Below are 23,914 nucleotides of genomic sequence, written 5' to 3'. Positions count from 1 at the left end.
GTCAGGGGAAGAAGGTATTTTTAAAATGTTACCGTGCTTAATGTTTTTACCTCTTTCAAGTGTATAAAACTATGTGATTAATATCAAACCCTTAGCCCACAACAATCTATTTCTCCTTTATAAAGGAACAGACTTGTCCGTGGTGGTTCTCTGCCTGATCTCACACTGACCTACCTCATTCCCAATCTTTAATGACCAACAATTCAACTCGAACCAGGGTAAATGGACAGCTTGGTCATGCCTTCAATCTGCTACCAGAACTTCTATGGCAACTACCCTAGAACAAGGAAGTGATCCTGTAGCTTGGATCATCTCCTATCTTTCAGAAAAAGAACGCTGGAAAGCACCAATGATCCACACCTTTCGGCCAGCAATCTGTAATAATGAGCCCTGTTCTCCTACAGGTCAGAGCACGATACCCTGCCATTCAAGGAGGATGGAGCAAGTCAAAGGTCCTTTGAGCTGATGTGACCACAGGAAAGCATGGTCATTTTCAACTGCCAAGAAAGCTTCATTCACTTCTCAAACACGAGCACCTTCTCTGTGCCAGTCACTGAGTCAAACCCCAGAACACAGAATAAGGATGGTCCAGTCTCTTCCCTGAGGAGTTCAAAACATAGCAGGGAAAGGCCAGAGCATAAAACTCCACCTGTGATGAGTGCTATAAGAGAGACAGGGAGAGAGGTAATGGGAACACAGAAGAAGGAGAGAACAGAGGGCGATGCATATTCAGGAATCATTTTTGAGTAAGATGGATGGGACTGGGGGTCCAACCACATGAGGTGGAAGGGAAAAAGAAATGGCTTTAAGATTTCTAGCTCCCAGACCAGCTCAGATCAACATAAAGAGACTAGTTCTAAAAAGCTCTACCCGAGTCCATTTGCTCAAAAGTCCAGAGTTTTAAGCTACTATTAGCACAACCTGTTGGCCACAGTAGAAGTTGGCATATATTGGGCTGGCATTAAACTTTATCTAAATAAACTTTGGAAGTTTCAAAGTGGAAGACCATTCTGAAAAGGATGACATCCTTAACCTAGAAGAGGAGGAAAGGATAGTGGTTAAAAGTATATGAACTCTGCACAGACATAGAGAACAGACTTGTGGTTGCCAAGAGGGAGGGGGTGGGGGAGGGAAGGATTGGGAGTTTGGGCTCAGCAGATGCACACTATTACATAAAGGATGGGTAAATGACAAGGTCCTACTGTATAGCACAGGGAACTATAGTCAATAAAAGATAATGGAAAAGAATATTAAAAAGAATGTATACATATGTAAAACTGAATCACTTTGCTGTACAGCTGAAATTAATACAACATTGTAAATCAACTATATTTCAATAAAAAATAATTAAATAAAAGTATATGAACTCAGCAAATGGGCAATAAAAAGAAATAAAAGGCATCCAAATTGGAAAGGAAGAAGTAAACCTGTCACTGTTGCAGATGACATAATTTTATAAATAGAAAACCTTAAAGACTCCACCAAAAAAACTATTAAAAATAATAAAGGAATACAATAAAGTTACAGGGTACAAAATCAACATACAAAAATCTGTTGCATTTCTATAGGCTAACAATGAACTATCAGAAAGAGAAATTAAGAAAACAATCCCATTTATAATCACAACAAAAAGAATAAAATACCTAGGAATAAATTTAATCAAGGAGGTGAAAGACCTGTACACAGAAAAGTATTAAGACATTGTTAAAAACAAGTGAAGAAGACACAAATAAATGGAAAGATACTCTGTGCTCACAGATAGGAATAGTTAACATAGTTAAAAAGGCCATGTTACCTAAAGGAATCTACAGATTCAATGCAATCCCTATCAAAATACCAAGGATATTTTTCACAGAACTAGAACAAAAAATTCCAAAATTTATATGGAACCATAAAGGACCCTGAATAGCCAAAACAATCCTGAGAAAGAAGAGCAAAGCTGGAGGTTTCACCCTCATTGATTTCAAAATACATTACAAAGCTACAGTAATCAAAACAGTATGAATTGGTAGAAAGACAGATACACAGATCAATGGAACAGAATTAAGAGCCCAGAAATAAACCCACACATATATGGACAATTAATTTACAACAAAAGAGCAAAGAACATATGATGGAGAAAGGACAGTCTCTTCAATAAATGGTGTTCAGAAAACTGGACACTTACATGCAAAAGAATGAAACCAGGCCACTATCTCACACCATACACAAAAATCAACTCAAAATGGATTAAAGTATTGAATGTAAGACCTGAAACCATAAAATTCCTAAAAGAAAACATAGGCAGCACATTCTTTGACATTGGTCTTCACAATATCTTTCTGAATCAGTCTCCTCAGGCAAGAGAAACAGGAGCAGAAATAAACAAATGGGACTATATCAAACTAAAAGCCTTCTGCACAGCAAAGGAAATAATCAACAAAACAAAAACCTACCAAGTGGGAGAAGATATTTGCAAATCATATATCTGATAAAAGATTAACATCCAAAATATATAAAGAACTCATACAACAACACTCAACAACAAAAAAACCCAATTAATAAATGGGCAGAGGATATATACACGAATGTGTATAAAATAGATAACTAATAAGAACCTGCTGTATAAAAAATAAATTAATAAAATTAACTTAAAAAATGGGCAGAGGAACTAAATAGACATTTTTCCAAAGAATACATATGATGGCCAACAGTCACATGAAAAGATGTTCAACATCACTAATTGTGGAAATGAAAATCAAAACCAAAATTAGATATCACCTCACCTGTTGGAATGGCTATTAACAAAAAGGCAAGAAATAACAATTGTTAGAGAGGATGTGGAGAAAAGGGAATCCTTGTGCACTGTTGGTGGAAATGTAAATTAGTGCAGCCATTGTGGAAAACAGTGTGGAGATTCCTCAAAAAATTATAACTAGAAACACCATATGATCCAGCTATTCCACTTCTGGGTATTAATCTGAAGAACACTAAAACACTAATTCAAAAAGATATATGTACCCCTATGTTCATAGCAGAATTATTCATAATAGCCAAGATGTAGAAGCAACCTAAGTGCCCATCAATGGAATGGATAAAGACGTGGTATATATATATGTATATATATATACAATGGAATATTACTCAGCCATAACAAAAGATGAAACTTTGCCATTTGCAAAAACATGGACAGAACTGGAGGGCATTATGCTAAATGAGGTGTCAGATAGAAAAAGACAAACACTGTATGACTTCAGTCATACATGGAATCTATAATAAAAAACAACAAAACAAAAGCAAATAAATGTACAAACAAAGCCAAACAAAAACAAACATGTAGATATCAAGAACAGAGTAGTGGTTACGAGGGGAAGGGGCTGGGGGGTGGGTGAAATGGGTAAAGGGGGTCAACTCTGTGGTGATGGATGGAAACTAAATTTTTGGTGGTAAGCACTCTGCAGTGTACACAGAAGTAGAAATATAATGTTGTACATATGAAACTTACATAATGTTATAAACCAATGTTTACCACAATAAAAGAAATAATAAAAATAAAAGAAATAGACATTTTAAAGTATATAAGCTCTAAGACCAGACTGCCTTGGGGGTAAATCAATAGTACATGACCTTGGTCAGGTCATTTGTCTTGTCTAAGACTCAGATTTATTCAAATCTAAAAGAAAAAATAAAATAGTAAATACATCATAGAGCTGTTTTGTGGATTATAACATGCGCAGTATGAACAAGGACTCCAACACACTGCTCAAGGACTTTAAGCTGACAGCACCATTTTTGAAAATTGACTGTCAATATCTGTTAGTGTTGTACATACGTCCTATGCTGCAGCAGCTTCACTCTTAGGAATTCACCCAACAGAAGAGTGTACACATGGGCTCTGAATGATACACAGGAGAATTACATAGTGTTCCTATGTGTAATAATAAAAAATTGAAAATAATACAAATTTCCAGCCACAGAAAAATGGATAAATTGTGGTGTTCATATGATGAAAAACTATACAGTATAGCACAAGTAATAACAACAAACAAAGAGACGAATGAATCTCACAAACATAATATTGAGGAAAGATGCCAAACAGTACCTATGATATGACTCCACTTAAATTACCTACAGAAATATTCTAAACTAATAAATGTTATTAAGAGAATAATGATTAACCTTGGGTTACTAACTGGAAGGAACACTAAGAAAGCTATGAAGATGCTGGTGATACTCTGACCTTATTTGGATGCTGCTAACCTGAAAGTATTTACTTTATAAAAATTTATATGGCTATACATTATCACTTGAGCATTTCTCAGTATTTATGCTATATGTCACTAAAAATTTACTTAAAATTCATTTTTTAAAGTGATATTCTGCCTGTAAAACTCTCACACTACACAATTTCATGGCTTACTACAAAGCTACAATAATCAAGACAGTGTGGTAGCAAAAGTAAAGACATATAGGTCCGTGGAACAGAATAGAGAAATAGACCCACACACATACAGTCATCTGATCTTTGGCAAAGGAGAAAGGCAATTTCATGGAAAAAGGGTGGTCTTTTCAACAAGTGGCTCTGGAATAACTGTATGTCCATATGAAAAAAAAAAGAGAGAGGGCAGACAGCAGAAGTAAGAAGAAATACAGTCCTGCAACCTGTGGAACAAAAACCACATGCACAGAAAGATAGACAAGACGAAAAGGCAGTGGGCTATGTACCAAATGAAGGAACAAGATAAAACCCCAGAAAAACAACTAAATGAAGTGGAGATAGGCAACCTTCCAGAAAAAGAATTCAGAATAATGATAGTGAAGATGATACAGGACCTCGGAAAAAGAATGGAGGCAAAGATCGAGAAGATGCAAGAAATGTTTAACAAAGACCTAGAAGAATTAAAGAACAAACACCTAGAAGAATTAAGGAACAAACAAACAGATATGAACAATAAAATAACTGAAATGAAAAATACACTAGAAGGAATCAATAGCAGAATAACTGAGGCAGAAGAATGGATAAGTGACCTGGAAGACAGAATGGTGGAATTCACTGCCACAGAACAGAATGAAGAAAATGAAAAGAAGTGAAGACAGGCTAAGAGACCTCTGGGACAACATTAAACATAACAACATTAGCATTCTAGGGGTCCCAGAAGGAGAAGAGAGAGAGAAAGGACCCGAGAAAATACTTGAAGAGATTATAGTTGAAAACTTCCTTAACATGGGAAAGGAAATAGGCACCCAAGTCCATGAAGTGCAGAGAGTCCCAGGCAAGATAAATCCAAGGAGAAACACGCCAAGACACGTAGTAATCAAATTGACAAAAATTAAAGACAAAGAAAAATTATTCAAAGCAAGAAGGGAAAAATGACAAATAACATATAAGGCAACTCCCATAAGGTTAACAGCTGATTTCTCAGCAGAACTCTATAAGCCAAAAGGGAGTGGCATGATATATTTAAAGTGATGAAAGGGAAAAACCTACAACCAAGATTACTCTACCTGGCCAGGATCTCATTCAGATTCAATGGAGAAATCAAAAGATTTACAGACAAGCTAAAGCTAAGAGAATTCAGCCACACCAAACCAGCTCTACAACAAACGCTAAAGGAACTTATCTAAGTGGGAAACACAAGAGAAGAGAAGGACCTACAAAAACAAACCAGTAACAATTAAGAAAATGGTAATAGGAACATACATATCGATAATTACCTTAAATGTGAATGGATTAAATGCTCCAACCAAAAGACACAGACTCACTGAATGGTTACAAAAACAAGACCCATATATATGTTGCCTACAAGAGCCTTACTTCACACCTAGGGACACATACAGACTGAAAGTGAGGGGATGGAAAAAGATATTCCATGAAAATGGAAATCAAAAAAAAGCTAGAGTAGCAATACTCATATCAGATAAAATAGGCTTTAAAATAAAGAATGTTACAAGAGACAAGGAAGGACACTACATAATGATCAAGGGATCAATCCAAGAAGAAGATATAACAATTATAAATATATATGCACCCAACAAAGGAGCACCTCAATACATAAGGCAACCGCTAACAGCCATAAAACAGGAAATCGACAGTAACACAATAATAGTGGGGGACTTTAACACCTCACTTACACCAATGGACAGATCATCGAGACAGAAAATTAATAAGGAAACTCAAGCTTTAAATAACACAATGGACCAGACATTTAATTGATATTTATAGGACATTCCATCCAAAAACAGCAGATTACACTTTCTTCTCAAGTGCACACGGAACATTCTCCAGGATAGATCACATCTTGGGTCACAAATTAAGTCTCAGTAAATTTAAGAAAATTAAAATCATATCAAGCATCTTTTCTAACCAAAACGCTATGAGATTAGAAATCAATTAGAGGGGGAAAAAATGTAAAAAATACAAACACATGGAGGCTAAACAATACATTACTAAATAACCAAGAGATCACTAAAGAAATCAAAGAGGAAATCAGAAAATACCTAGGGACAAATTTCAACGAAAACACGACGATCCAAAACCTATGGGATACATCAAAAGCAGTTCTAAGAGGGAAGTTTATAGCAATACAAGCCTACTTCAAGAAACAAGAAAAATCTCAAATAGACAATCTAACCTTACACTTAAAGGAACTAGAGAGAGAAGAGCAAACAAAACCCAAAGTTAGCAGAAGGAAAGAAATCATAAAGAACAGAGCAGAAATAAATGAAATAGAAACAAAGAAAACAATAGCCAAGATCAATAAAACTAAAAGCTTTGAGAAGATAAACAAAATTGATAAACCATTAGCCAGACTCATGAAGAAGAAGCTGGAGAGGACTCAACTCAATAAAATTAGAAATGAAAAAGGAGAAGTTATAACAGACACCACAGAAATACAAAGCATCTTAAGAGACTACTACAAGCAACTGTATGCCAATTAAATGGACGACCTGGAAGAAACGGACAAATACTTACAAAGGTACATCCTTCCAAGACTGAACCAGGAAGAAACAGAAAATATGAACAGACCAATCACAAGTAATGAAATTGAAACTGTGATTAAAAATCTTCCAACAAACAAAAGTCCAGGACCAGATGGCTTCACAGGTGAATTCTATCAAACATTTAAAGAAGAGCTAACACCCATCCTTCTCAAACTCTTCCAAAAAACTGCAGCAGAAGGAACACTCCCAAACTCATTCTATGAGGCCACCATCACCCTGATACCAAAACCAGACAAAGATACTACAAAAAGAGAAAATTACAGACGAATATCACTGATAAATATAGAGGCAAAAATCCTTAACAAAATACTAGCAAACAGAATCCAACAACACATTAAAAGGATTAAACACCATGATCAAGTGGGATTTATCCCAGAGATGCAAGGATTTTTCAATATATGCAAATCAAACAATGTGATACACCATATTAACAAATTGAAGAATAAAAAGCATATGATCATCTCAATAGATGCAGAAAAAGCTTTTGACAAAATTTAACACCCATTTATGATAAAAACTCTCCAGAAAGTGGGCCATAGAGGGAACCTACCTCAACATAATAAAGGCCATATACAACAAACCCACAGCAAACATCATTCTCAATGGTGAAAAACTGAAAGCATTTTCTCTAAGCAGGAACAAGACAAGAATGTCTAGTCTCGCCACTATTATTCAACAAAGTTTTGGAAGTCCTAGCCATGGCAATCAGAGAAGAAAAAGGAATGAAAGGAATACAAATTTTTTACAGAACTAGAACAAAAAAATCTTAAAATTTGTATGGAGACACAAAAGACCCCGAATACCCAAAGCAGTCTTGAGGGAAAAAAACGGAGCTGGAGGAATCAGACTCCCTGACTTCAGACTATACTACAAAGCTACAGTAATCAAGACAGTATGGTACTGGCACAAAAACAGAAAAATAGATCAATGGAACAGGATAGAAAGCCCAGAGATAAACCCACGCACCTAGGGTCAACTAATCTATGACAAAGGAGGAAAGCACATACAATGGAGAAAAGACAGTCTCTTCAATAAGTGGTGCTGGGAAAACTGGACAGCTACATGTAAAAGAATGAAATTAGAACACTCCCTAATACCATACACGAAAATAAACTCAAAATAGATTAGAGACCTAAATGTAAGACTGGACACTATAAAACTCCTACAGGAAAACATAGGAAGAACACTCTTTGACATAAATCACAGCAAGATCTTTTTTGATCCACCTCCTAGAGTAATGGAAATAAAAACAAAAATAAACAAATGAGACCTAATGAAACTTAAAGCTTTTGCCAAGCAAAGGAAACTACAAACAAGACGAAAAGACAATCCTCAGAATGGGAGAAAATATTTGCAAACGAATCAACGGACAAAGGATTAATCTCCAAAATATATAAACAGCTCATGCAACTCAATATAAAAAAACAAACAACCCAATCAAATAATGGGCAGAAGACCTAAACAGACATATCTCCAAAGAAGAAATACAGATGGCCGAGAAGCACATGAAAAGCTGCTCAACATCAATAATTATTAGAGAAATGCAAATCAAAACTACGATGAGGTATCACCTCACACCAGGTAAAATGGGCATCATCAGAAAATCTACAAACAACAAATGCTGGAGAGGGTGTGGAGAAAAGGGAACCCTCTTTCACTGTTGGTGGGAATGTAAATTGATACAGCCACTACAGAGAACAGTATGGAGGTTCCTTAGAAAACTAAAAATAGAATTACCATATGACCCAGCAATCCCACTACTGGGCATATACCCAGAGAAAACCATAATTCAAAAAGACACATGCGCCCCAATGTTCATTGCAGCACTATTTACAATAGCCAGGTCATGGAAGCAACCTAAATGCCCATTGACAGACGAATGGATAAAGAAGAAGTGGTACATATATACAAGGGAATATTACTCAGCCATAAAAAGGAACGAAACTGGGTCATTTGTAGAGACGTGGATGGATCTAGAGACTGTCATACAGAGTGAAGTAAGTCAGAAAGAGAAGAACAAATATTGTATATTAATGCATATATGTGGAACCTAGAAAAATGGTACGGATGAACCAGTTTGCAGGGCAGAAATAGAGAGACCAATGTAGAGAACAAACGTATGGACACCAAGGGGGGAAAGCGGCAGGGGGTAGGGGTGGTGGTGTGATGAATTGGGAGGTTGGGATTGACATATATACACTAACATGTATAAAATGGATAATTAATAAGAACATGCTGTATAAAAGAATAAATAAAATAAAATCCAAAAAAATAAAAGCCTAGGCACACAGACACATACCTACACCTTTCCAAAAATAAAGTCAAAATAGATCATAGACCTGAATGTAAAATGCAAAATTATAAAACTTCTAGAAGAAAACTTAAAAGCATGATCCATGAAAGAAAAAATTGCTAAGTTGGACTCTATTAAAACCCAAAATTTCTCTGCAAAAGACACTGCTAAGAGTTTGAAAAGACAAGCTACAGACTGGGATATTATATTTGTAAAACACATATCAGAGAAAGGTTTTGTATCTAAAATATGTGAAGAACTCTTAAAATTCAACAATTTAAAAATAAACAACCCAATTTAAAAAGTGGGCAAAAGATCTGAACAGACACCTCACCAAAGAAGATATACAGTTGGCAAATGAGCATATGAAAAGATGCTCCACATCATATGTCATTAGGGAATTACAAACTAGAACAACATTGAGATACCACTGCATACCTATTTGAATAACTAAAACCCAGAAAACTGTTGATACTAATAGCTGGTGAGGATGCTGAGTAACAGGAACTCTTATTCATTGCTGGTGGGGATGCAAAATGTACAGTCACACTGGAAGACAGTTTGTCATTTCCTTACAAAGTTAAACATAACCTTATTTATGATTCACCAATTGTTCTCCTAGGTATTTACCCAACTGATTTGACAAATTATGTCCGTAAGTGCAAAAATCTGCACAAAAATGTTTATAGCATCTTTATTCAGAATTGGTAAAAACTAGAAGCAACCAAGATGTCCTTCAATAGGTGAATAAATAAACTGTGGTGTATCCACACAGTGGCATAATATAAAGCAATAAAAAATAAGCTATCAAGGCATGGAAAGACACAGATAAATCTTAAATGCATATTGCTAATGAAAAAAGAAAAGCCATCCTAAAAGGCTACATAGTATGTTTCAAATTATATGACATTCTTGAAAAGTCAAAAGTATGGCAACAGTAAAAAGATCAATGGTTGCCAGGGTGTTGGAAAGGGCCTACTGAGTAGGTAAAGCACAGAAGAATTTTTATCTTGGTAAATCTACTTTGTACAAGAAACTAACACACTATTGTGAAGCAATTATACTCTAATAAAGATCTATTAAAAAAATGTAATAGTAGATACATGTCACTATGCATTTATTAAGCCCATACAACTTTACAGCACAAAATGTTACCTTCATGTACAGAAATTTTTAACAAATCATTTAGGAGGTTGGGAGATCCCAGGATGGCATGCTAAAAGTGATAAAGCAATCCAAATGTATTAGAAACATATGATACAGTCTCACCACAGGTGGGAAAAAACAGTGCTAACCTAAGTAACTTTGGAAAGAACTAGGATCTGTAAGACTAAAGACTAAAGATTAAACTGTGCATAAGTACTGTACTCTAGTTGGTAAAGATTTTTCCCATAGGTTACAGATTAACAATTTTGATAGCACTATAAATGTTTACTGGTATTGAACAATTAAGAAAATGAGGGCTTCCCTGGTGGCGCAGTGGTTGAGAGTCCTCCTGCCAATGCAGGGGACACGGGTTCGAGCCCTGGTCTGGGAGGATTCCATATGCCGTGGAGCAGCTGGGCCCATGAGCCACAATTACTGAGCCTGCGCGTCTGGAGCCTGTGCTCCGCAACAAGAGAGGCCGCAATAGTGAGAGGCCCGCGCACCGCGATGAAGAGTGGCCCCCGCTTGCCACAACTAGAGAAAGCCCTCGTACAGAAACAAAGACCCAATACAGCCAAAAAGAAAGAAAGAAAGAAAGAAAGAAAGAAAGAAAGAAAGAAAGAAAGAAAGAAAGAAAGAAAGAAAGAAAGAAAGAAAGAAAGAAAGAAAGAAAGAAAGAAAGAAAGAAAAAAGAAAATGAATGGCAGAGTGTGGGACCAGGTTTCTCACTGTTGGAGTGGGAGGTTAGTTAGCAACAAGCAAGAGGAGAAGGCAAAAATGATCCCTGTGGCAAGGGATTAGAGTTGGAGACATCAGTGTGAACTCGTGTTCAGCTTAATATAGATACAAATGGTTACACGAAGAAATAGTTACAGATATTTATGTATAGTCAGGTTGGTATACACAGATATACGTACCTGCTCTGTCAGCTTAGTGTGTTTAAAATAAATGAGACCCCAGTAGCAAAGAGCACACCCAGCACCCAGACATTGGTTTCTAACACCATTCTCCAATAAATGGAAGCAGGACTCCTTGGAGAAACGGCTGATTTTAGGACTGAGGTAGGAAATATATAAGATGAGTTTGGAGCATTTCATAGTGCTAGAAAGTAAGAAGGTGCTCCAAAAAGAATATTCAAAAACATACACGGTAATGGGAGTATGTCAAAGGGAAACAGGAGCCAACTGGAAGCTCCTAATGACCGAAGCTGGAACAATTTGAGCACAAAATAAAGTAGCATTGGATTATAACCAAAGCAGAAAATAAGTAACCATGAGTCCATAATGATATAACTAAATGATTGACTAATAAATGGGAGACAAGAGCTAAATCTCCATTGTAAAAGAATTCCAAATAACATAAGTAGATAACGCTGCCCTCCAGGGGTTGAAGCATAACGCCCCACTCCTGAAGTGTGGGCTGCATGTAGCGACTTCCTTCCAAACAGCACAGTATGGAAAGGGGGAAAAAAGTAACTTTACAGTGGAGAATCCTGACAAACACCCCCTCATTCAGGCGATCAAAGTTAACATCAACAATGATATGTCATGCTGATAATACGCACCTTTGATAGGATGTGAGGAAAGTGGTATTTACCTCTGTCGTCCTCCTCTCCAAAACCCATAATGCCAGTCTAATCATGAGGAAAGCGTCACACAAACCCCAGCTGAGGAGCACTCTACACAATCTGACCAGCACTCCACAAGGGTATCCAAACCAAGGAAGGGCTGAGAAACCCCACAGCCCAGAGGAGCCAAAGTAGACATGACTAATAAATGTGATGTGGTATCTTAGATGAAATCTTGGAACAGAAAAAAGGTAAAAGCTAAGGAAATTATATTAATTTTTTTAAAATTTTTATTTATTTATTTATTTTTGGCTGTGTTGGGTCCTCGTTTCTGTGCGAGGGCTTTCTCTAGTTGCGGCGAGCAGGGGCCACTCTATCGCGGTGTGTGGGCCTCTCACTATCGTGGCCTCTCTTGTTGCGGAGCACAGGCTCCAGATGCGCAGGCTCAGTAGTTGTGGCTCACGGGCCTAGTTGCTCCGCGGCATATGGGATCCTCCCAGACCAGGGCGCGAACCCGTGTCCCCTGCATTGGCAGGCAGTTTCTCAACCACTGCGCCACCAGGGAAGCCCGAAATTATATAAATTTTTTAAAAATGATACCCTGCTTTTAAAGCTCTCATCACAGAACCTGGTTTGTAACAAGTGTTCTCTGTATATTAGGTATTAGAACATCATGTGGATGAAGAAGAGGAGGAAGAATTAAGTATAAGAGCAGTTGGGGGAGGAGGTTGGGGGTTATAAATTCTGCTACATTCAGAGAGAGACAGTTATCAGGCCAACAGACAGTTATTGAAGTCATGGCAAAGTACACAGTTGCTAAGGACAGCTTCTAAGTACAGAACCTGGGAGACATATTATACACAAGGTAGACAGAGAAGGAATAATTTGGAAAAGAGACTTATCAGGAGGTGGGAAGAGAAGCAAAATAGGATCATGGTTCAGAAACAAAGGAAACAGAGTCTCCCAGGAAGGATGGTGTCAAGAGTTTTAATAAGACTGGGACAGATGAAAACTATATAGAGATTTGTCTGTGACCCCAGCTAGAACCATTTTAGAAGAGTTGAACTGGGAATGGAACTTGAAGGAGTAAAGGCAGTGAAACATGAACCACTAGGGCGATGAAGGTACGGGAAGAAATGTGACACTGTGTCAAGATGCAGTAGGTAATGGCAGTGTCTTTATTACAATATTTAAGATGAGCACTTTGGAAAGAAAACAATAGAAGATACAGGAAAGATGGTGTAACTAACAGAGTAAGGTCTGTGAGGGGGCATGAGAGGAAATGATCCAGTTCCCAACTGAAGCAGTTAGCCTTGGAGAGGAGGGTGACCCATCTTCCTCTAAGACAGGCAAGAAAGAAGCAAGGATGAGTACTAATATGGCCTGCTGCTGCTGATTTTGATAATGGTGATGATGATGATGATGGTGGTGGTGATGATGGTGGTAACAATGATGATGGTGATGGTGGTGATGATGATGATGATTTTGATGATGATGGTAGTGATGGTGGTAATGATGCTGCTGATGATGTGGTGATGATGGTGATGATGATTTTAATAATGGTGGTAATGGTGATGATGGTGGTGGTGATGGTGATGATGATGGTGGTGGTGACAATGGTGGTGATGGTAATGATGATGGTGATGATGATTTTAATGATGATGATAGTGATGGTGATGATGGTGATGGTGATGATGATTTTGATAATGGTGGTAATGGTGATGGTAATGAAGATGATGGTGATGATGGTGGTGACGATGGTGATGATAGCTGCAGCTCCATTTACTGAGCTATTCCTTTGTGCTCTGTATTGGATGTCTCACTCATAGCGTCACCCCAGGAGGCATGTACTATTGTTACTTTCACTGGACTCAGCTAGGTTAAATAACTTGCCCATACTGCTAAGTGGCAGAACTTCACTGCTCCTCCCAACATTCTCCTCAGAATATTTCAGACCTTGTCCCCTTTTTGGTGGCAAGCAGTGTGTTTACGTTTTCTCCCAGCCCACAAACCTGGGTGTGAGAAATAAAGGGTATTCTGGTCTACCTCTAAAGTGCTGTGGAGCCTGCGTGAGTCACGTGTCGTCTCTGAGACTCAGTCTCTCTGTGGAATGAACAGCTGGAACTAGATGAATCGTTTCAGATTGTTTCTACCTCCAACATTCTTTGATCACTTTTAAAGCTCCCGAAAGACTTGGGAAGGCTACGTGTACCACCTAGCTGCAAAATCTTTCATAGCTTTCAAAGTGAAGAATTGTGGCTCATTCAACCCAGAGGTTAGTAAACTTTCTCTGTGAAGGGCCAGAGAGTAAATATTTTAGCTCTTTCCAGCGAAATGGTGTCTGCCACCATGACTCAGCTCTGTAATCACGGTAGAGAAAGCAGTCTTGGACAATACATAAGTGAATGAATGTGGTTGTGTTCCAATAAAACTTTATTCACAAAAACAGGCTGTGAGCTGGATTTCGCCCATGAACTGCAGTTTGCTAACTCCTACAACTTTGGAGCTGTGGCCATTAATACCACCTCTCTTCTATTTAGAGTATAACTTCAGATAAGTCAGTCAAGCTTTCCTCAAATCAGTAAGCTACAGACCACGGGGGGTGGGGAGGGGAATCAAGGGCATTTACCTTTGGTGACAACAGGAGGCAAAGCTACTAACTTTAGTGTTAGTAAAACAATGGAAACAGACTTAGGGATATCACACAGTATGGCAAGGCCAGATGTTCTTCCTTTCCAGTAATAAATAAGAAAAAATAGAATGAAACTGCACCAAGAGTTATTTAAGTTAAGAAAGAAAGAAAAAAAATGAATGATTTCCTATGAAATACCATGCTGTCCTCTAAAGTAGAGGATTTGGTTTCTCTGTATATCTTCAAGAATTAAATAGATAATGATGTGATTGTTAAATCATCAGAAATAGGTCCAAACAGGAACTGATACAAGGAAGTGAACTTGGAGCCCTCTTTCCTCAGCCTATGAAACCGACAAGGCCCTTCACTGCAGTGCACCACCACAGACACCTAGTCACATCCAAAGTATCCATTCAGCCCCTTCTGACACTCCCATTTACATGCGGACAAGCTGATTTCATCCCCACCTCCAGGGGAACTGTGATCTGGTCTAAGCCAGTCAAGCAAGATGATCAGAAGTCTCGGGCTGATTCAGAAATGAAGAAACATGGGCACAGGCACCTTGTCTGGACAGGGCCAGGTGTAGACAGGGGGCCTGGAACCACTGCAGCTGTTTGAGGGAAGCCAGGCCGAAGGGCATGGAAGCACCAGGGTGGGCAGGCAGGCCAGGAGTCAGGAGAGTCACGAGCAGTGAAGTCAGGGTCCCCATTACACTATGGCTTCTGGATCAAGTGTCACTTGAAGAATGCTCTACTTTCGGCTTTGGACAGTTACATCACTGATACATCCCCTCTGTTGTCTGAGCCAGAGCTGGTTTCACTATTACTTTCAAAGATTCCACCCTAACTGTTACATATTCTCTCCCTGATTTGTATCTGTAGCATTCTTTAGGCAAGGAGATGAATGTTTAAATCAATCCTAACACTTTTATCTACTTTTAAAGTACTTTCCTAAACTTTACACTGCTTTTCAAGCACAATAGGCAAATGATCACCTCTTGTCACTGTGGTTGCAACTGGTCAGCAACTCATTTCTTCCACAGCTTCTGAAAGCAAAAGACAGACTAGCTTGAAGTCCCCTCCCCTTTCATCTGATCAGAAAAGAATGATCATAATTCAAAGTCCTGTCCTCATGAGAGAACTGCCTCTTGCTTATCAGTTCTGTCTTCCAGTCTCTAAGCTCCTACCTCAGAGAACCTCTGAGTGAAAGCATGGTTTCCACCCCTAGAGAACCCCATCCAAGGGCAAGAAATAAGATATTAGGAATCTTTACGTCTTAGGGCACCAGAAAAGAGATTTCTGATTTGGAATGAGGGGAAGGGGCAAGAAAATGTCAGGCTGTGCTATGTTTTGTGTGTTCCCTGCCTTCTATTTTTAGTTTCCTCCAGGAACTGAAGGACCACGGGAAATTTTTCAGCATATTGGGTACTTTATATGAACATAAAAGTGTTCAGCAGATTGGGTACTTTATATGAACATAAAAACAAGCACAGGGCAGCCTATTGGCCATCATAACATTCCTCCCTTGCTGACCAGCAGCAAAACAAAGATAATGTATGACCAGCCTCTCCGATCCATTCATCTTCTCAAGATATGCCAGATTCTTAGCCTGGAAAGATGCACGACGCTGAAAAATCCATCTTTTAAATGTCATTGAAATCAGGCTACTACTTCAAACACAAAGTCGTCTTTTTTCCTTCACTATTACTAAGGAAAACTTTTCCAAATGGCATGCCCTCCTGAAAACTCAAATATAGAGAGAACAGGCCCACTACAAAAGTACGCATGTCTCTACGTGCCCAGAGTATAAAGGGAGTCAAGTAGGCCAAGTGGAAAGCAAACAGGAAAGCCAGTGGAAAGCAGACACAGGGACCTCAAAGGTAAACCTGGCTTCTTAAGTTCTGTTTCTGATGAACTTTCTTGGGATTCTATGCCCGTGAGAGAACGTAAAACACTGGAAAAGGAGGGCAAACAGTCTCAAAGCATAAAAAGGTGCCCAGTGGGTCTCTCAGACTCTGGCTGCAGCTTCTGCTTCTACCTGTTCTGATCCATCCATCCCCCTCCCCATCACACTACCTTTTCCTTCATCTCTTCCAAGGGTAATAAGCTCATCTACCAACGGCCCTGTCCTCTGGTGCCCGTGGGGCCTGAAATCCCATTAGCGTTATTCTTGTATTACTTTTTCTTTCCTATGGGAACACAAGGGAGTAATGTTATAGCCATTATTCTAAGCAAGGGAGGCCAAAAGCCATGGTGCCTTTTCTTCGATATATCTTCATGCTTGCTTTAAGAAAGAAGGAATAATGTTTGCAAATACCCTGCTGTAAATTCTTTGTATAAGAATCCTACCTGCTTTATCTTTATTTCTTCCTAAATAGTTTAGAGAAGTTCTCCTTTATATCCACCCCCCACAAATCATACAAGGACATCATGGGTCAAAGTCACAATTGGATTATGGTTAAAATTATTTCCAAGAGCCCATACCTATGACACCAAAAATAAAATTATAAAAGGTCCCTTGAGATTATTGAAAAGACCCACCTATGGAAGAAAGCTGAAAGAATTTGGAGGATTACACAAATACTTTGTGAATCTAGTCAACAGTATGTCCTATATTCATATTCTTCAATTCTTTTTCCTTAGCCCTTTTTATCAGTGGACACACAACTATGCTAAGCATTTGACACATATTTTTTCATATAAATATTCCATCAACATATTTGCCATTTTAAATAGCTTTCTATCTTTAAGGACATAAGAGAGATACACATGGCAACTGTCCCACATACACACATATACACGCATATTTGCATATACAACTCTTCTTCTCCTTACAAGGGATGAAGCAACTTTAAACAAAAAGCTGAAGATAATGGGAAATGATGACTTTTTCTCTTCCTAGTCTGCATCTCTGCATCCCCACAGATAACCCAAATCACAAAGTTGGTTTCTTTACTTACTCTCATGAAAGACAAAATGGTGCAAGTGTAGCATTTTCCAACCATAGTTCTATGTTAGAACCTCCAAGAGGATCTTTTAAAGAATATTAATACCTGGGCCCCACTCCTGGAGATTCTGATGTAATTGGTTGAGTGGAAAGGGCCTTAAATATAGAGTCAGATGGACCTGTATTTGAGCTCCTTCTCGATCACTATGAAGTACATACCCTTGGGTAAGTCACTGAAATTCTCTGCCTCAGTCTTCTAATCTGGACAACGGGAATGGTATTACAGAGAGAATCAGAGATAATATACACAAAATTCCCAGCATACTCCCTGGCAAACAGTACATCTCCAAAAAGGGCAGCTTATTATTACTCATACTCACTAGTCTTCATGTTTCCTGACAGTAAAACAGAAACCAAAGTAAAAGAGAAGGCTATGCAGCCTTCAAGGATTCAAACATGTTTTAAATGTCATGCTGTTTAGGAACTATGTCCATGAAAAATTGTACATGATCTGAAATACTATTGTGACATCTTAAAGAGGTAATACAATTCAGTGCTAAGCAATGATGTATTCTGACTCTTTCATTTTATCACACATTTCTTTTTATTAAATGTCTTTATCTAATTTAACACTAATATATTAACTGCCTGGGTTTTAACATGACCAGTATTTTTTTAACCACAGTCGAGTATAATAGAAAGCTCTTTAATGTTTATTTAACAGTAGAGCATTACTTGTGTGTAAACAAAGCCTGAAATTAGTGGTCTCTTGTATAATGGTATTGTTCTTTATTTTTACTTCCTAAGTTACATATGAATTTATGCTGCATACAAATCTGAGTGGATGTAAGCTGGACACATTACCAAGATGCTATTAAGTTGTCATGGTCTGATAGTGCTCAGTGTCATCTCCTTTGTGCGGTGCCTTGCTACCAAATGCCTCCAATGCAAAATGTGTGACTGCAAAAATCAAGTACAAACAGGAAGAAGACAAACATGTGCAAATGTGGGGGTAAATCTTTTCCTTTCGGTACATTGACCTGAATTACAAACTGAGTTTTTTTGCTAAAGCAATCCCATGTTTCTATAAACACATCCCTCTAGTAGAAGAATACCAAAGAAAAAGATGCAAAAAGAGGTACGTTGACAACACCATAGGTCCTGACTTCTACAGGATGGCATATTCTTCCTCCTTTTCAGAGAAAAAGTTCCAGCCCTGTTACTAAAATTGAAAATGAAGAATCCACAAGAAGAAAGGGTGTAGCTGGTGTGCAGAATCTGAGCACTCAGGCTCACGGGAAAGGGAGCAAGGGGACAATGGTCGTTCTCCATCTTCACATTCTAGACACTGGAAGGAATAAAAAGGGTACTGGGGAAAGTGCCCCGAGGCACCACCCCAAATGTTTTCAGTTACTATTCTGAACATTCATGAGCATCAAAAACATGCTATGTTGAACACATTCTTTGGTAGGTATCAATCAAAAGCACATTTTTTCACAAATGAACAGTGGGAAAAAAGCTGCAACTCTGGCATCTTTATGCCTCCTGATTCTTTTCTCTGGGAAAATATTGCTTTTAATTGATGTTTGTTCTTATAATGGACTCGAGCCTTTGAGGTCTTACTGCTTAGAGCGCTCTTAATGTACAGTCAATCTACACAGAAAGTTCGCGCTGATTATATGCAGCTCAAAGGATTTCAAAACATCTCCCTAGAAGCTTTGCCTTTCTCGTCAGAATTCCCAGATGAATTTCCTGGAGGCTGATTTTCAACAGAGTCTCCTGTTGGAAATGGATTTTGCACAGAAGTGAGATGCATCAAAAGCGGTGAGGGAGATGGCTCTGATTCCACCACACGGAGGAACCAAAGCAGCCTCTTCCCGGACACCAGCAGTGCTGTGCAGGCATGAAGCACTCCCTCACCCTTCTCCCCTGTGCTTTCCTGGCCATTTTTCCCTCTGGTTTCATCCTTCACGTTTGGCTGGGCTTATTTCAGAGGTCCTGGGCCCTCTCTCTTGGAATTTCTACTAAATTCACTGGATTCATTTGGTGTGCAGCTTTCTTGTACCTCTTCAGCATTTGGTGGGGTTAATTCTTTTTTGGGGGGGGTCCTTATTACTACTTTATTTTTTATTTAATTTTTATTTTATCTTAGAATATAGTTGATCTACAACATTGTGTTAGTTTCAGGTGTACAGCAAAGTGACTCAGTTATACACATACATATACCTTTTCTTTTTCAGATTCTTTTCCCATAGAGGTTATTAAAATTATTGAATAGAGTTCCCTGTGCTATACAGTAGGTCCTTCTTGATTATCTATTTTATATATAGTAGTCTATATATGTTATGATGGGGTTAATTCTTAAAAATGTGTTCATGTCAATGCAATGCCACATGTAGGCCTCAGTCTCTTTGGGGTCATTCCCCTGCACCCTCACGTGTGGGGTCTGTACCAGCCCTCTCCCATCTCACCCAACATGAAGAATGACTGAAATAGAAAACACAGTATCAATGATGCAGGAGGAGTGGCCAAGATGGTGGAGTAGGAAGACCCTGAGCTCATCTCCTCCCTTGGGTACCAAAATCACAGTTACCTACAGAGCAACTATTGATGAGAATGACCTGGAGACTAGCAGAAAAGAGTTCCCACAACAAAAGCAGGAACCACAACAAGATGGGTAGGAAGGGCAGAGATGCTATACCGCAAGACCGCAAGAGGGCAACCCGCAAACAAGAGGAAAATTACAACTGCAGATTCTCCCCAAGGAGCAAGCCCCACAGGCTCCCCAGCCTGGGGGTCCTGCACCAGGAAGATGAGCCCCCAGAACATTGGGCTTTGAAGGCCAGCAGGGCTTGTGTACAGAACACTGCAAGGGCTATAGGACAGAGACTCCTCTGTGAGCACACACAAAATCTCACACACTCAGAGACCCAGCACAGAGGCAGGAATTTGAAAGGAGCCTGGGTCAGATGCCCTTGCTGATCTTGGAGAGACTCCTGAGAGGAAGGAGGCATCAGGACTCCCCCAGGGACACACATGCTAGTGGCAGCCCTTTCTGTCAGCTTGTTCTACCACGAGGAGACTGGTGCTGGAAAGAGCCATTTTGCCCTCTAGCTTTTTAGTGCCCTGGGCTTACTCGCCTACCAGCCAGTCAGCACCAGTCCCAGGACACCCAGGCCAAGCAGCCAGCTGCATGGGGTCCCAGCATCACTCACCAGGGGGATGGCACCAGCCCCAGGCTCCCCCAGGTCCCCGATCAAGTAGCCTCAGGACACAGCACTGCTTGCCAGCAGCCAACAGCCTCCACAGGAGGCAGGACCTGACAGCCAACTGGCCAGGGACCAGCCTCACCTACCACCATGCCCACAGTAGTCAACCCCACCATCACAGAAGGACCCATGCAGCTCACACAGATGGCACCCCTATATCATGTCACTCCAAGGACCAGAGGGGAGTGTGCTGCTAGACCCCATAAAATATCTCCTACACAAGGCCACTTCTCCAAGATTGGGAAACATGACTGACCTACGACCCAGAGAATTAGGCAAAATGAGGTGACAAAGGAATATGTCCCAAATAAAGAAACAAGATAAAACCCCAGAAGAAGAACTAAGTGAAGTGGAGATAAGCAATCTACCCAATAAAGAGTTCAAGGTAATGACTGTAAAGATGCTCTAAAAACTTGGGAGAAAAATAAATGAACACAGTGAAAAGTTTAACAAAGAGTTAGAAAATATAAAGAAGAACCAAACAGAGCTGAAGAGATAAAATTGAAATAAAAAATAAACTAGAATAAAACAGTAGATTAGATGATAAAGAGGAACGGATCAGCAAACTGGAAGAAAGAGTAATGGAAATTACCCAAGCTGAACAGAAAAAAATTTTTTTTGATTTTTTAATTAGGACAGTTTAAGAGACCTTTGAGACAACATCAAGCATAATAACATTTGCATTATAGGGGTTCCAGGAGAAAAGAAAAAGAAAAGGGCAGAGAATGTATTCGAAGTGATAATAGTTGAAAACTTCCCTAACCCAGAAAATGAAATAGACATCCAGGTCCAGGAAGCACAGAGAGTCCCAAACAAGATCAACTGAAAGAGATGAACACCAAGACACACTGTAATTAAAATGACCAAAATGAAAGATAAGAGAGAATATTAAAAACAGCAAGGAAAAAGCAACAAGTTACATACAAGGGAACTTCCATAAGACCAACAGGTCACTTCGGCAGAAGCTTTGCAGGCCAGAAGGGAGTGTCATGATATATTTAAAATGATGAAAGGAAAAAAACCTACAAGAAGAATACTCTACCCAGCAAGGCTACCATTCAGATTTGAAGAAGAGATAAAGAGATTTATAGACAAGCAAAAGCTAAGAGTTCAGCACCATTAAGCCAGCTCTATAAGAAATGTTAAAGAGACTTCTCTAAGTGAAAAAAAAAAAGACCACAACTAAAATAAGAAAATTATGAAAGGAAAAATATCATTGATAAAGGCAAATCTCATTTTTGAGGTAAATCTCAAAAGTAGAGATAGTAGATCGACCACTTAAAAAGGTGCTAGGAAGTTTAAAAGACAAAAGTAGTAAAATCATCTATATCCACAATAAGTAGTTAAGGGATACACAAAACAAAAAGATGTAAAATATGATGTCAAAACATTAAATGTTGAGGAAGGGTAAAAATGCAGGGTTGTTAGAATGCATTCAAACTCAAGAGATGATCAACTTAAAGTAATCGTATATATATTATCTTATATATATAGTTTGATATGTATATGCTTGCTATATATAAAGCTCATGGAAACTACAAACCAAAAATCTATAACAGATACACACACATAAAGAAAAAAACCCAAACATAACATTAAGATAGTCATCAAATCATAAGGGAAGAGAGCAAAAGAAGAAAGAAACAAAAAAGAACTACAAAAACAGCCCCAAAACAATTAACAAAATGGAAATAAGTATATACCTATCAATAATTATTTTAAATATAAGTGGACTAAATGCTCTAATCAAAAGACATAAACTGCCTGAATGCATATAAAAGCAAGACCCGTATACGTGCTGCCTATAAGAGAGTCACTTCAGATCTGAACACATACACAGACTGAAAATGAGGGGATAGAAAAATGTATTCAATGAAAATGGAAACAAAAAAAAGCTGGGGTAGCAATACTTATACCAGACAAAATAGATTTTAAAACAAAGACTGTAACCAGAGACAAAGAGGACATTACATATGATAAAGGAATCAATCCAACAAGAAGATATAACAATTGTAAATATTTATGCACCCAACATAGGAGCACCTAAATACATAAAGCAAATATTAACAAACATAAAGGAAGAAATTGAGAGTAATGCAATCATAGTACAGGACTATAACACCCCACTTACATCAATGGACAGATCTTCCAGACAGAAAATCAATAAGGAAACACTGGCCTTAAACAACACATTAAATCAGATGGATATATATATATATATATATACACACATGACATTCCATTCAAAAGCAGCAGAATACCCATTCTTTTCAAGTGCACATGGAACATTTTTCAGAATCAATCACATGCTAGGCCACAAAACAAGTCTCAGTAAATTTAAGAAGATGGAAATCATATCAAGCATCTTTTCTGACCACAATGCTATGAGACTAGTTGAGACAATGGTATAAGAAAACAACTGCAAAAAACACAAACAAGTGGAGGCTAAACAATATGCTACTAAACAACCAATGAGTCAGTGAAGAAATCAAAGAGGAAAGCAAAGAGACAAATGAAAATGGAAACAAAATAATCCCAAATCTAGGGTCACAGAAAAAGCAGTTCTAAGAGGGAAGTTTATAACGATACAAGTCTACATCAGGACACAAGAAAAATCTAAAAAGAAAAAAAAAAAATCTTTACACCTAAAGGAACTAGAAAAAGAAGGACAAACTAAACCCAAAGTCAATAGAAGGAAAAAAATAATAAAGAGCAGAGCAGAAATAAATGAAATAGAGAAAAAAAACCAGAAAAGATCAATGTAACTAAGAGATGATTCTTTGAAAAGACAAACAAAACTGATAAACCTTTAGCCAGACTCATCAAGAAAAAAAGAGAGAGGGCCCAAATTAATAAAATCAGAAATGAAAGAGAAGTTACAAGCAACACCGCAGAAATACAAAGGATCACAAGAAACTACTATGTACAATTATACATCGAAAAGATGGACAACCTAGAAGAAATGGATAAATTCTTAGAAACACACAATCTCACATGACTGAATCAGGAACAAATGCAAAACGTGAACAGACCAATTACCAGTAATGAAATTGAATCACTAATTTAAAAACCTCCCAACA

General features: G+C 38.3%; 1 protein-coding gene and 2 long non-coding RNA genes across 3 annotated transcripts in view; 1 reads left to right on the top strand and 2 right to left on the bottom strand.

The window, feature by feature from the left end:
• Window positions 1-9,253, top strand: part of LOC309638791 — a 107,383-nt gene extending 98,130 nt beyond the window's left edge. The window contains exon 2 of the long non-coding RNA XR_014251300.1: window positions 8,699-9,253. This is a non-coding gene — a long non-coding RNA (uncharacterized lncRNA). The remainder of the gene's footprint in view (window positions 1-8,698) is intronic.
• LOC309638717 (uncharacterized protein) overlaps window positions 1-23,914 on the bottom strand; it is a gene marked incomplete at its 5' end in the record, with an annotated part of 313,001 nt that overhangs the window by 167,521 nt on the left and 121,566 nt on the right. The window lies entirely within an intron of this gene.
• LOC309638787 overlaps window positions 1-23,914 on the bottom strand; it is a 204,356-nt gene that overhangs the window by 79,453 nt on the left and 100,989 nt on the right. The gene's annotated exons all lie outside the window — the stretch shown is intronic.

This window comes from Balaenoptera physalus (genome assembly GCF_965194825.1).
Source record: "Balaenoptera physalus genome assembly, chromosome: 11".
NCBI lineage: Eukaryota > Metazoa > Chordata > Mammalia > Artiodactyla > Balaenopteridae > Balaenoptera > Balaenoptera physalus.
The sequence above is the reverse complement of the archived record's forward strand: the minus strand, read 5'-3'. Positions and strand labels throughout refer to the sequence as shown.